We start from the raw sequence: 12,169 nt of genomic DNA, 5'->3' as shown, positions 1-12,169 counted from the left end.
TACCACTACAGCATTAGCGCAGTCACCAGGAGATCAGGATATCTTGGTCAATCAAAAGTATTTGTAAAAAAAGCAAAAAAACAAGCTCTTGTACCTCCCACCATGATTTGACCCAGATGGGACTCGAACCCACAATCCTCAGCTCCGAAGGCTGATGCCTTATCCATTAGGCCACTGTGCCAAACTCAATAAGAGTTTTTTAACAATATCAAAGGAAAAATTGTAACAAAATTTCGCAGAAGTGTTGCTGGATATGTTCATTTCAATTCACAAGCAAAGCAGTATTTAAAATCATTTCATCTGGTAGACGATTCCCACAAATTGCAAATTAGTAAGAAAATTGTGCCAACCAGGAATCAAACCCAGGTCGCAAGAATGGGAATCCTGCATGATACCACTACAGCATTAGCGCAGTAACCAGGAGATCAGGATTTCTTGGTCAATCAAAAGTATTCGTAAAAAAAAAGCAAAAAAACAAGCTCTTGTACTTCCCACCATGATTTGACCCAGATGGGACTCGAACCCACAATCCTCAGCTCCGAAGGCTGATGCCTTATCCATTAGGCCACTGGGCCAAACTCAAGCAGAGTTTTTTTAAAATATCAAAGGAAAAATTGTAACAAAATTTCGCAGAAGTGTTGCTGGATATGTTCATTTCAATTCACAAGCAAAGCAGTATTTAAAATCATTTCATCTGGTAGACGATTCCCACAAATTGCAAATTAGTAAGAAAATTGTGCCAACCTGGAATCAAACCCAGGTCGCAAGAATGGGAATCCTGCATGATACCACTACACCATTAGCACAGTGCCCGGCTGACCAGGATTTCTTGGTCAGTCAAAAGTATTTGTAAATAAAGAAAAAAACAGGCTCCTGTACCTCCCACCATGATTTGACCCAGATGGGACTTGAACCCACAATCCTCAGCTCCGAAGGCTGATGCCTTATCCATTAGGCCACTGGGCCAAACTCAAGCAAAGATTTTAAAAAATATCAAAGGAAAAATTGTAACAAAATTGCGCAGAAGTGTTGCTGGATATGTACATTTCAATTCACAAGCAAAACAATATTTAAAATCATTTGATCTGATACACGATTCCCACAAATTGCAAATTAGTAACAAAGTTGCGCCAACCAGGAATCGAACCTGGGTCACAAGAATGGGAATCTTGCATGATACCACTACACCATTAGCGCAGTGGCAAGTAAGTCAGGCTTTATTGGTAAGTCAGACGTATTCGTTACATAAGCAAAGAAGGAGAAGTCCATTTTCCAGCATGACTTGACCCAGATGGGAATCGAACCCACAATCCTCAGCTGCAAAGGCTGATGCCTTATACATTAGAACACTGGGCAAAACTCAAGCAAAGATTTTTAAAAATATCAAATGAAAAATTGTAACAAAATTGCGCAGAAGTGTTGCTGGATATGTACATTTCAATTCACAAGCAAAACAATATTTAAAATCATTTGATCTGATATACGACACCCACAAATTGCAAATTAGTAAGAAAATTGCGCCAAACGGGAATCAAACCAGGGTCACAAGAATGGGAATCTTGCATGATACCACTACAGCATTAGCGCAGTCACCAGGAGATCAGGATATCTTGGTCAATCAAAAGTATTTGTAAAAAAAAGCAAAAAAACAAGCTCTTGTACCTCCCACCATGATTTGACCCAGATGGGACTCGAACCCACAATCCTCAGCTCCGAAGGCTGATGCCTTATCCATTAGGCCACTGTGCCAAACTCAATAAGAGTTTTTTAACAATATCAAAGGAAAAATTGTAACAAAATTTCGCAGAAGTGTTGCTGGATATGTTCATTTCAATTCACAAGCAAAGCAGTATTTAAAATCATTTCATCTGGTAGACGATTCCCACAAATTGCAAATTAGTAAGAAAATTGTGCCAACCAGGAATCAAACCCAGGTCGCAAGAATGGGAATCCTGCATGATACCACTACAGCATTAGCGCAGTAACCAGGAGATCAGGATTTCTTGGTCAATCAAAAGTATTCGTAAAAAAAAAGCAAAAAAACAAGCTCTTGTACTTCCCACCATGATTTGACCCAGATGGGACTCGAACCCACAATCCTCAGCTCCGAAGGCTGATGCCTTATCCATTAGGCCACTGGGCCAAACTCAAGCAGAGTTTTTTTAAAATATCAAAGGAAAAATTGTAACAAAATTTCGCAGAAGTGTTGCTGGATATGTTCATTTCAATTCACAAGCAAAGCAGTATTTAAAATCATTTCATCTGGTAGACGATTCCCACAAATTGCAAATTAGTAAGAAAATCGTGCCAACCTGGAATCAAACCCAGGTCGCAAGAATGGGAATCCTGCATGATACCACTACACCATTAGCACAGTGCTTGGTTGACCAGGATTTCTTGGTCAGTCAAAAGTATTTGTAAATAAAGCAAAAAACAGGCTCCTGTACCTCCCACCATGATTTGACCCAGATGGGACTCGAACCCACAATCCTCAGCTCCGAAGGCTGATGCCTTATCCATTAGGCCACTGGGCCAAACTCAAGCTGACATTTTTAAAACTATCAAAGGAAAAATTGAAACAAAATAGAGCAAAAGGGTTGCTGGATATGTACATATCAATTCACAAGCAAAGCAGTATTTGAAATCATTTGTTCTGGTACACGATTCCCACAAAATGTCACAAGAATGGGAATCTTGCATGATACCACTACACCATTAGCGCAGTGGCAAGTAAGTCAGGCTTTATTGGTAAGTCAGACGTATTCGTTACATAAGCAAAGAAGAAGTCCATTTTCCAGCATGACTTGACCCAGATGGGAATCGAACCCACAATCCTCAGCTGCAAAGGCTGATGCCTTATACATTAGAACACTGGGCAAAACTCAAGCAAAGATTTTTTAAAATATCAAATGAAAAATTGTAACAAAATTGCGCAGAAGTGTTGCTGGATATGTACATTTCAATTCACAAGCAAAACAATATTTAAAATCATTTGATCTGATACACGACACCCACAAATTGCAAATTAGTAAGAAAATTGCGCCAAACGGGAATCAAACCAGGGTCACAAGAATGGGAATCTTGCATGATACCACTACAGCATTAGCGCAGTCACCAGGAGATCAGGATTTCTTGGTCAATCAAAAGTATTTGTAAAAAAAAGCAAAAAAACAAGCCCTTGTACCTCCCACCATGATTTGACCCAGATGGGACGCAAACCCACAATCCTCAGCTCCGAAGGCTGATGCCTTATCCATTAGGCCACTGGGCCAAACTCAATAAGAGTTTTTTAAAAATATCAAAGGAAAAATTGTAACAAACTTGCGCAGAAGTGTTGCTGGATATGTTCATTTCAATTCACAAGCAAAGCAGTATTTAAAATCATTTCATCTGGTAGACGATTCCCACAAATTGCAAATTAGTAAGAAAATTGTGCCAACCGGGAATCAAACCCAGGTCGCAAGAATGGGAATCCTGCATGATACCACTACAGCATTAGCGCAGTAACCAGAAGATCAGGATTTCTTGGTCAATCAAAAGTATTCGTAAAAAAAAGCAAAAAAACAAGCTCTTGTACCTCCCACCATGATTTGACCCAGATGGGACTCGAACCCACAATCCTCAGCTCCGAAGGCTGATGCCTTATCCATTAGGACACTGGGCCAAACTCAAGCTGACATTTTTAAAACTATCAAAGGAAAAATTGAAACAAAATAGAGCAGAAGGGTTGCTGGATATGTACATTTCAATTCACAAGCAAAGCAGTATTTGAAATCATTTGTTCTGGTACACGATTCCCACAAATTGCAAATTAGTAAGAAAATTGCGCCAACTGGGAATCAAACCCGGGTCACAAGAATGGGAATCTTGCATGATACCACTACACCATTAGCGCAGTGGCAAATAAATCAGGGTTTATTGGTAAGTCAGACGTATTCGTTACATAAGCAAAGAAGGAGAAGTCCATTTTCCAGCATGATTTGACCTAGATGGGATTCGAACCCACAATCCTCAGCTCCGAAGGCTGATGCCTTATACACTAGAACACTGGGCAAAACTCAAGCAAAGATTTTTAAAAATATCAAATGAAAAATTGTAACAAAATTGCGCAGAAGTGTTGCTGGATATGTACATTTCAATTCACAAGCAAAACAATATTTAAAATCATTTGATCTGATATACGACACCCACAAATTGCAAATTAGTAAGAAAATTGCGCCAAACAGGAATCAAACCAGGGTCACAAGAATGGGAATCTTGCATGATACCACTACAGCATTAGCGCAGTCACCAGGAGATCAGGATTTCTTGGTCAATCAAAAGTATTTGTAAAAAAAAGCAAAAAAACAAGCCCTTGTACCTCCCACCATGATTTGACCCAGAGGGGACTCAAACCCACAATCCTCAGCTCCGAAGGCTGATGCCTTATACATTAGGCCACTGGGCCAAACTCAATAAGAGTTTTTTAAAAATATCAAAGGAAAAATTGTAACAAATTTGCGCAGAAGTGTTGCTGGATATGTTCATTTCAATTCACAAGCAAAGCAGTATTTAAAATTATTTCATCTGGTAGACGATTCCCACAAATTGCAAATTAGTAAGAAAATTGTGCCAACCGGGAATCAAACCCAGGTCGCAAGAATAGGAATCCTGCATGATACCACTACACCATTAGCGCAGTGGCAAGTAAGTCAGGCTTTATTGGTAAGTCAGACGTATTCGTTACATAAGCAAAGAAGAAGTCCATTTTCCAGCATGACTTGACCCAGATGGGAATCGAACCCACAATCCTCAGCTGCAAAGGCTGATGCCTTATACATTAGAATACTGGGCAAAACTCAAGCAAAGATTTTTTAAAATATCAAATGAAAAATTGTAACAAAATTGCCCAGAAGTGTTGCTGGATATGTACATTTCAATTCACAAGCAAAACAATATTTAAAATCATTTGATCTGATACACGACACCCACAAATTGCAAATTAGTAAGAAAATTGCGCCAAACGGGAATCAAACCAGGGTCACAAAAATGGGAATCTTGCATGATACCACTACAGCATTAGCGCAGTCACCAGGAGATCAGGATTTCTTGGTCAATCAAAAGTATTTGTAAAAAAAAGCAAAAAAACAAGCCCTTGTACCTCCCACCATGATTTGACCCAGATGGGACTCAAACCCACAATCCTCAGCTCCGAAGGCTGATGCCTTATCCATTAGGCCACTGGGCCAAACTCAAGCTGACATTTTTAAAAATATCAAAGGAAAAATTGAAACAAAATAGAGCAGAAGGGTTGCTGGATATGTACTTTTCAATTCACAAGCAAAGCAGTATTTGAAATCATTTGTTCTGGTACACGATTCCCACCAATTGCAAATTAGTAAGAAAGTTGCGCCAACCAGGAATCGAACCCAGGTCACAAGAACTGGAATCCTGCATGATACCACTACATCATTAGCGCAGTCAACAGCAGATCAGGATTTCTTGGTCAGTCAAAAGTATTCGTAAAAAAAAAGCAAAAAAGCAAGCTCTTGTACCTCCCACCATGATTTGACCCAGATGGGACTCGAACTCACAATCCTCAGCTCCGAAGGCTGATGCCTTATCCATTAGGCCACTGGGCCAAACTCAAGCAGAGTTTTTTTAAAATATCAAAGGAAAAATTGTAACAAAATTTCGCAGAAGTGTTGCTGGATATGTTCATTTCAATTCACAAGCAAAGCAGTATTTAAAATCATTTCATCTGGTAGACGATTCCCACAAATTGCAAATTAGTAAGAAAATTGTGCCAACCGGGAATCCTGCATGATACCACTACACCATTAGCACAGTGCCCGGCTGACCAGGATTTCTTGGTCAGTCAAAAGTATTTGTATATAAAGCAAAAAACAGGCTCCTGTACCTCCCACCATGATTTGACCCAGATGGGACTCGAACCCACAATCCTCAGCTCCGAAGGCTGATGCCTTATCCATTAGGACACTGGGCCAAACTCAAGCTGACATTTTTAAAAATATCAAAGGAAAAATTGAAACAAAATAGAGCAGAAGGGTTGCTGGATATGTACATTTCAATTCACAAGCAAAGCAGTATTTGAAATCATTTGTTCTGGTACACGATTCCCACAAATTGCAAATTAGTAAGAAAATTGCGCCAACCGGGAATCAAACCCGGGTCACAAGAATGGGAATCTTGCATGATACCACTACACATTAGCACAGTGGCAAGTAATCAGGGTTTATGGTTAAGAGGTATTCGCAGACGATTCGTACATAGCAAGAGGAGAGTTTTCCAGGCATGATTTGACCCATTGGGATTCGAACCCACAATCCTCAGCTCCGAAGGCTGATGCCTTATTCACTAGAACACTGGCAAAACTGAGCAAAGTCAAAGTTTTAAAAATATCAAAGGAAAAATTGTAACAAAATTGCGCAGAAGTGTTGCTGGATATTATATTTAGGGAGATGTTGGGGGGGAGGGGGTATTGGATTGGATATTGATTATTGATATTTAAAATCATTTGATCTGATTACACGATTCCCACAAATTGCAAATTAGTAACAAGTTGCACCAACCAGGAATCGAACCTGGGTCGCAAGAATGGGAATCTTGCATGATACCACTACACCATTAGCGCAGTGGCAAGTAAATCAGGGTTTATTGGTAAGTCAGACGTATTCGTTACATAAGCAAAGAAGGAGAAGTCCATTTTCCAGCATGACTTGACCCAGATGGGAATCGAACCCACAATCCTCAGCTGCAAAGGCTGATGCCTTATACAATAGAACACTGGGCAAAACTCAAGCAAAGATTTTTAAAAATATCAAATGAAAAATTGAAACAAAATAGAGCAGAAGGGTCGCTGGATATGTACATTTCAATTCACAAGCAAAACAATATTTAAAATCATTTGATCTGATATACGACACCCACAAATTGCAAATTAGTAAGAAACACAAGAATGGGAATCCTGCATGATACCACTAAACCATTAGCGCAGTCACCAGGAGATCAGGATTTCTTGGTCAATCAAAAGTATTCGTAAAAAAAAGCAAAAAAAACAAGCTCTTGTACCTTCCACCATGGATTGACCCAGATGGGACTCGAACCCACAATCCTCAGCTCCGAAGGCTGATGCCTTATCCATTAGGCCACTGGGCCAAACTCAAGCTGACATTTTTAAAAATATCAAAGGAAAAATTGAAACAAAATAGAGCAGAAGGGTTGCTGGATATGTACATTTCAATTCACAAGCAAAGCAGTATTTGAAATCATTTGTTCTGGTACACGATTCCCACAAATTGCAAATTAGTAAGAAAATTGCGCCAACTGGGAATCAAACCCGGGTCACAAGAATGGGAATCTTGCATGATACCACTACACCATTAGCACAGTGGCAAGTAAATCAGGGTTTATTGGTAAGTCAGACGTATTCGTTACATAAGCAAAGAAGGAGAAGTCCATTTTCCAGCATGATTTGACCCAGATGGGATTCGAACCCACAATCCTCAGCTCCGAAGGCTGATGCCTTATACACTAGAACACTGGGCAAAACTCAAGCAAAGATTTTAAAAAATATCAAAGGAAAAATTGTAACAAAATTGCGCAGAAGTGTTGCTGGATATGTACATTTCAATTCACAAGCAAAACAATATTTAAAATCATTTGATCTGATACACGATTCCCACAAATTGCAAATTAGTAACAAAGTTGCACCAACCAGGAATCGAACCTGGGTCACAAGAATGGGAATCTTGCATGATACCACTACACCATTAGCGCAGTGGCAAGAAAATCAGGGTTTATTGGTAAGTCAGACGTATTCGTTACATAAGCAAAGAAGGAGAAGTCCATTTTCCAGCATGACTTGACCCAGATGGGAATCGAACCCACAATCCTCAGCTGCAAAGGCTGATGCCTTATACATTAGAACACTGGGCAAAACTCAAGCAAAGATTTTTAAAAATATCAAAGGAAAAATTGTAACAAAATTGCGCAGAAGTGTTGCTGGATATGTACATTTCAATTCACAAGCAAAACAATATTTAAAATCATTTGATCTGATACACGACACCCACAAATTGCAAATTAGTAAGAAAATTGCGCCAAACGGGAATCAAACCAGGGTCACAAGAATGGGAATCCTGCATGATACCACTAAACCATTAGCGCAGTCACCAGGAGATCAGGATTTCTTGGTCAATCAAAAGTATTCGTAAAAAAAAGCAAAAAAACAAGCCCTTGTACCTCCCACCATGGATTGACCCAGATGGGACTCAAACCCACAATCCTCAACTCCGAAGGCTGATGCTTTATCCATTAGGCCACTGGGCCAAACTCAATAAGAGTTTTTTAAAAATATCAAAGGAAAAATTTTAACAAAATTGCGCAGAAGTGTTGCTGGATATGTTCATTTCAATTCACAAGCAAAGCAGTATTCAAAATCATTTCATCTGGTAGACGATTCCCACAAATTGCAAATTAGTAAGAAAATTGTGCCAACTGGGAATCAAACCCAGGTCGCAAGAATGGGAATCCTGCATGATACCACTACAACGTTAGCACAGTAACCTGCTGATCAGGATTTCTTGGTCAGTCAAAAGTATTTGTAAATAAAGCAAAAAACAGGCTCATGTACCTCCCACCATGATTTGACCCAGATGGGACTCGAACCCACAATCCTCAGCTGCGAAGGCCGATGCCTTATACATTAGAACGCTGGGCAAAACTCAAGCAAAGATTTTTAAAAATATCAAAAGAAAAATTTTTACAAAATTGCGCAGAAGTGTTGCTGGATGTGTACATTTCAATTCACAAGCAAAACAATATTTAAAATCATTTGATCTGATACACGATTCCCACAAATTGCAAATTAGTAAGAAAGTTGCGTCAACCAGGAATCGAACGCTGGTCACCAGAACGGGAATCCTGCATGATACCACTACAACATTAGCGCAGGCAACAGCAGATCAGGATTTCTTGGTCAGTCAAAAGTATTCGTAAAAAAAGCAAAAAAACAAGCTCTTGCACCTCCCACCATGATTTGACCCAGATGGTACTTGAACCCACAATCCTCAGCTCCGAAGGCTGATGCCTTATCCATTAGGCCACTGGGCCAAGAGCAAGCAGAGTTTTTTTAAAATATCAAAGTAAAAATTGTAACAAAATAGAGCAGAAGTGTTGCTGGACATGTTCATTTCAATTCACAAGCAAAGCAGTATTTAAAATCATTTCATCTGGTAGACGATTCCCACAAATTGCAAATTAGTAAGAAAATTGTGCCAACCGGGAATCAAACCCAGGTCGCAAGAATGGGAATCCTGCATGATACCACTACACCATTAGCACAGTGCCTGGCTGATCTGGATTTCTTGGTCAGGCAAAAGTATTTGTAAATAAAGCAAAAAACAGGCTCCTGTACCTCCCACCATGATTTGACCCAGATGGGACTCGAACCCACAATCCTCAGCTTCGAAGGCTGACGCCTTATCCATTAGGCCACTGGGCCAAACTCAAGCTGACATTTTTACAACTATCAAAGGAAAAATTGAAACAAAATAGAGCAGAAGGGTTGCTGGATATGTACATTTCAATTCACAAGCAAAGCAGTATTTGAAATCATTTGTTCTGGTACACGATTCCCACAAATTGCAAATTAGTAAGAAAATTGCGCCAACCGGGAAACGAACCCAGGTCACAAGAATGGGAATCTTGCATGATACCACTACACCATTAGCACAGTGGCAAGTAAATCTGGGTTTATTGGTAAGTCAGACGTATTCGTTACATAAGCAAAGAAGGAGAAGTCCATTTTCCAGCATGATTTGACCCATATGGGATTCGAACCCACAATCCTTAGCTCCGAAGGCTGATGCCTTATACACTAGAACACTGGGCAAAACTCAAGCAAAGATTTTAAAAAATATCAAAGGAAAAATTGTAACAAAATTGCGCAGAAGTGTTGCTGGATATGTACATTTTAATTCACAAGCAAAACAATATTTAAAATCATTTGATCTGATACAAGACGCCCACAAATTGCAAATTAGTAAGAAAATTGCGCCAACCGAACCCTGGTTACAAGAATGGGTATCTTGCATGATACCACTACACCATTAGCACAGTTGCAAGCAAATCAGGGTTTCTTGATTAGTCAAACGTATTCGTTACATAAGCAAGGAAAGAGCAGTCCATTTTCCAGCATGACTTGACCCAGATGGGACTCGAACCCACAATCCTCAGCTGATGCCTTATACATTACAACACTGGGCAAAACTCAAGCAAAGATTTTTTAAAATATCAAAGGAAAAATTGCAACAAAATTACGCAGAAGTGTTGCTGGATATGTACATTTCAATTCACAAGCAAAACAATATTTAAAATCATTTGATCTGATACACGACGCCCACAAATTGCAAATTAGTAAGAAAATTGCGCCAAACGGGAATCCTGCATGATAACACTACACCATTGGCACAGTCACCAGCAGATCAGGATTTCTTGGTCAGTCAAAAGTATTTGTAAAAAAAGCAAAAAACAGGCTACTGTACCTCCCACCATGATTTGACCCAGATGGGACTTGAACCCACAATCCTCAGCTCCAAAGGCTAATGCCTTACCCATTAGGCCACTGGGCCAAACTCAAGCAGATTTAAAAAAAAATATCAAAGAAAAAATTGTAACAAAATTGCGCAGAAGTGTTGCTGGACATGTTCATTTCAATTCACAAGCAAAGCAGTATTTAAAATCATTTCATCTGGTAGACGATTCCCACAAATTGCGCCAACCGGGAATCAAACCCAGGTCGCAAGAATGGGAATTCTGCATGATACCACTACACCATTAGCACAGTAACCTGCCGATAAGGATTTCTTGGTCAGTCAAAAGTATTTGTAAAAAAAGAAAAAAACAGGCTCCTGTACCTCCCACCATGATTTGACCCAGATGGGACTTGAACCCACAATCCTCAGCTACGAAGGCTGAAGCCTTATCCTTATCCAACTCAAGCTGACATTTTTAAAAATATCAAAGGAAAAAATGAAACAAAATAGAGCAGAAGGGTTGCTGGATATGTACATTTCAATTCAAAAGCAAAGCAGTATTTAAAATCAATTGTTCTGGTACACGATTTCCACAAATTGCAAATTAGTAAGAAAATTGCGCCAACCGGGAATCGAACCCGGGTCACAAGAATGGGAATCCTGCATGATACCAGTACACCATTAGCACAGTAACCTGCAGATCAGGATTTCTTGGTCAGTCAAAAGTATTTGTAAAAAAAGCAAAAAACAAGCTCCCGTACCTCCCACCACGATCATTTGATCTGGTACACGACGCCCACAAATTGCAAATTAGTAAGAAAATTGCACCAACCGGGAATCTTGCATGATACCACTACACCATTAGCACAGTAACCAGCAGATCAGGATTTCTTGGTCAGTCAAAAGTATTCGTAAAAAAGCAAAAAACAAGCTCATGTACCTCCCACCATAATTTGACCCAGATGGGACTTGAACCCACAATCCTCAGCTCCAATGGCTGAGGCCTTATCCATTAGGCCACTGTGCCAAACTCTAGTCAAGATTTTTTAAAATATCAAAGGAAAAATTTTAACAAAAAAAAAAAAAAGTGTTGCAGGATATGTACATTTCAATTCACAAGCAAAGCAGTATTTGAAATCATTTGATCTGGTAGACGATTCCCAGAAATTGCAAATTAGTAAGAAAATTGTGCCCAGGTCGCAAGAATGGGAATTTTGCATGATGCCACTACACCATTAGCGCAGTCACCAGCAGATCAGGATTTCTGGGTCAGTGAAAAGTATTCGTAAAAAAAGCAAAAAACAAGCTCCGGTACTTGACAGCATGATTTGAACCAGATGGGACTTGAACCTACAATCCTCAGCTCCAAAGACTGACGCCTTATCCATTAGGCCACTGGGCCAAATTCAAGCTGACGTTTTTAAAAATATCAAAGGAAAAATTGAAACAAAATAGAGCAGAAGGGTTGTTGGCTATGTCCATTTCAATTCACAAGCAAATCAGTATTTGAAATCATTTGTTCTGGTACACGATGCCCACAAATTGCAAATTAGTAAGAAAATTGCTCCGATTTCTTGGTCAGTCAAAAGTATTCGTAAAAAAAAGCAAAAAAACAAGCTCCTGGATTTCCC

The 12,169-nt window shown here is 39.5% G+C and overlaps 22 non-coding genes across 22 annotated transcripts; all 22 read right to left on the bottom strand.

Annotated features, from left to right (window-relative positions):
* Window positions 1-108: 108 nt before the first annotated feature.
* trnar-ucg (transfer RNA arginine (anticodon UCG)) lies at window positions 109-181 on the bottom strand. Its single transcript has one exon. It is a non-coding gene; the product is annotated as a tRNA-Arg (tRNA).
* A 321-nt stretch (window positions 182-502) lies between these two features.
* trnar-ucg (transfer RNA arginine (anticodon UCG)) lies at window positions 503-575 on the bottom strand. The gene has a single exon. It is a non-coding gene; the product is annotated as a tRNA-Arg (tRNA).
* A 318-nt stretch (window positions 576-893) lies between these two features.
* Window positions 894-966, bottom strand: trnar-ucg (transfer RNA arginine (anticodon UCG)). Its single transcript has one exon. It is a non-coding gene; the product is annotated as a tRNA-Arg (tRNA).
* Window positions 967-1,126: 160 nt separating this feature from the next.
* trnag-ccc (transfer RNA glycine (anticodon CCC)) lies at window positions 1,127-1,197 on the bottom strand. The gene has a single exon. It is a non-coding gene; the product is annotated as a tRNA-Gly (tRNA).
* Window positions 1,198-1,676: 479 nt separating this feature from the next.
* Window positions 1,677-1,749, bottom strand: trnar-ucg (transfer RNA arginine (anticodon UCG)). The gene has a single exon. It is a non-coding gene; the product is annotated as a tRNA-Arg (tRNA).
* Window positions 1,750-2,070: 321 nt separating this feature from the next.
* On the bottom strand, window positions 2,071-2,143 carry trnar-ucg (transfer RNA arginine (anticodon UCG)). The gene has a single exon. It is a non-coding gene; the product is annotated as a tRNA-Arg (tRNA).
* Window positions 2,144-2,461: 318 nt separating this feature from the next.
* trnar-ucg (transfer RNA arginine (anticodon UCG)) lies at window positions 2,462-2,534 on the bottom strand. The gene has a single exon. It is a non-coding gene; the product is annotated as a tRNA-Arg (tRNA).
* Window positions 2,535-3,591: 1,057 nt separating this feature from the next.
* trnar-ucg (transfer RNA arginine (anticodon UCG)) lies at window positions 3,592-3,664 on the bottom strand. Its single transcript has one exon. It is a non-coding gene; the product is annotated as a tRNA-Arg (tRNA).
* A 160-nt stretch (window positions 3,665-3,824) lies between these two features.
* On the bottom strand, window positions 3,825-3,895 carry trnag-ccc (transfer RNA glycine (anticodon CCC)). Its single transcript has one exon. It is a non-coding gene; the product is annotated as a tRNA-Gly (tRNA).
* Window positions 3,896-5,154: 1,259 nt separating this feature from the next.
* Window positions 5,155-5,227, bottom strand: trnar-ucg (transfer RNA arginine (anticodon UCG)). Its single transcript has one exon. It is a non-coding gene; the product is annotated as a tRNA-Arg (tRNA).
* Window positions 5,228-5,387: 160 nt separating this feature from the next.
* Window positions 5,388-5,458, bottom strand: trnaw-cca (transfer RNA tryptophan (anticodon CCA)). Its single transcript has one exon. It is a non-coding gene; the product is annotated as a tRNA-Trp (tRNA).
* A 90-nt stretch (window positions 5,459-5,548) lies between these two features.
* trnar-ucg (transfer RNA arginine (anticodon UCG)) lies at window positions 5,549-5,621 on the bottom strand. The gene has a single exon. It is a non-coding gene; the product is annotated as a tRNA-Arg (tRNA).
* Window positions 5,622-5,913: 292 nt separating this feature from the next.
* Window positions 5,914-5,986, bottom strand: trnar-ucg (transfer RNA arginine (anticodon UCG)). Its single transcript has one exon. It is a non-coding gene; the product is annotated as a tRNA-Arg (tRNA).
* Window positions 5,987-6,563: 577 nt separating this feature from the next.
* trnag-ccc (transfer RNA glycine (anticodon CCC)) lies at window positions 6,564-6,634 on the bottom strand. Its single transcript has one exon. It is a non-coding gene; the product is annotated as a tRNA-Gly (tRNA).
* Window positions 6,635-7,085: 451 nt separating this feature from the next.
* trnar-ucg (transfer RNA arginine (anticodon UCG)) lies at window positions 7,086-7,158 on the bottom strand. Its single transcript has one exon. It is a non-coding gene; the product is annotated as a tRNA-Arg (tRNA).
* A 160-nt stretch (window positions 7,159-7,318) lies between these two features.
* Window positions 7,319-7,389, bottom strand: trnag-ccc (transfer RNA glycine (anticodon CCC)). Its single transcript has one exon. It is a non-coding gene; the product is annotated as a tRNA-Gly (tRNA).
* A 319-nt stretch (window positions 7,390-7,708) lies between these two features.
* On the bottom strand, window positions 7,709-7,779 carry trnag-ccc (transfer RNA glycine (anticodon CCC)). The gene has a single exon. It is a non-coding gene; the product is annotated as a tRNA-Gly (tRNA).
* A 1,262-nt stretch (window positions 7,780-9,041) lies between these two features.
* trnar-ucg (transfer RNA arginine (anticodon UCG)) lies at window positions 9,042-9,114 on the bottom strand. The gene has a single exon. It is a non-coding gene; the product is annotated as a tRNA-Arg (tRNA).
* Window positions 9,115-9,274: 160 nt separating this feature from the next.
* On the bottom strand, window positions 9,275-9,345 carry trnag-ccc (transfer RNA glycine (anticodon CCC)). Its single transcript has one exon. It is a non-coding gene; the product is annotated as a tRNA-Gly (tRNA).
* Window positions 9,346-9,432: 87 nt separating this feature from the next.
* Window positions 9,433-9,505, bottom strand: trnar-ucg (transfer RNA arginine (anticodon UCG)). The gene has a single exon. It is a non-coding gene; the product is annotated as a tRNA-Arg (tRNA).
* A 160-nt stretch (window positions 9,506-9,665) lies between these two features.
* On the bottom strand, window positions 9,666-9,736 carry trnag-ccc (transfer RNA glycine (anticodon CCC)). Its single transcript has one exon. It is a non-coding gene; the product is annotated as a tRNA-Gly (tRNA).
* Window positions 9,737-10,561: 825 nt separating this feature from the next.
* trnaq-uug (transfer RNA glutamine (anticodon UUG)) lies at window positions 10,562-10,634 on the bottom strand. Its single transcript has one exon. It is a non-coding gene; the product is annotated as a tRNA-Gln (tRNA).
* Window positions 10,635-12,169: the final 1,535 nt, after the last annotated feature.

This window comes from Salminus brasiliensis, chromosome 14 (genome assembly GCF_030463535.1).
Source record: "Salminus brasiliensis chromosome 14, fSalBra1.hap2, whole genome shotgun sequence".
Taxonomy (NCBI): domain Eukaryota; kingdom Metazoa; phylum Chordata; class Actinopteri; order Characiformes; family Bryconidae; genus Salminus; species Salminus brasiliensis.
This window is presented reverse-complemented; position numbering and strand designations above follow the sequence as displayed.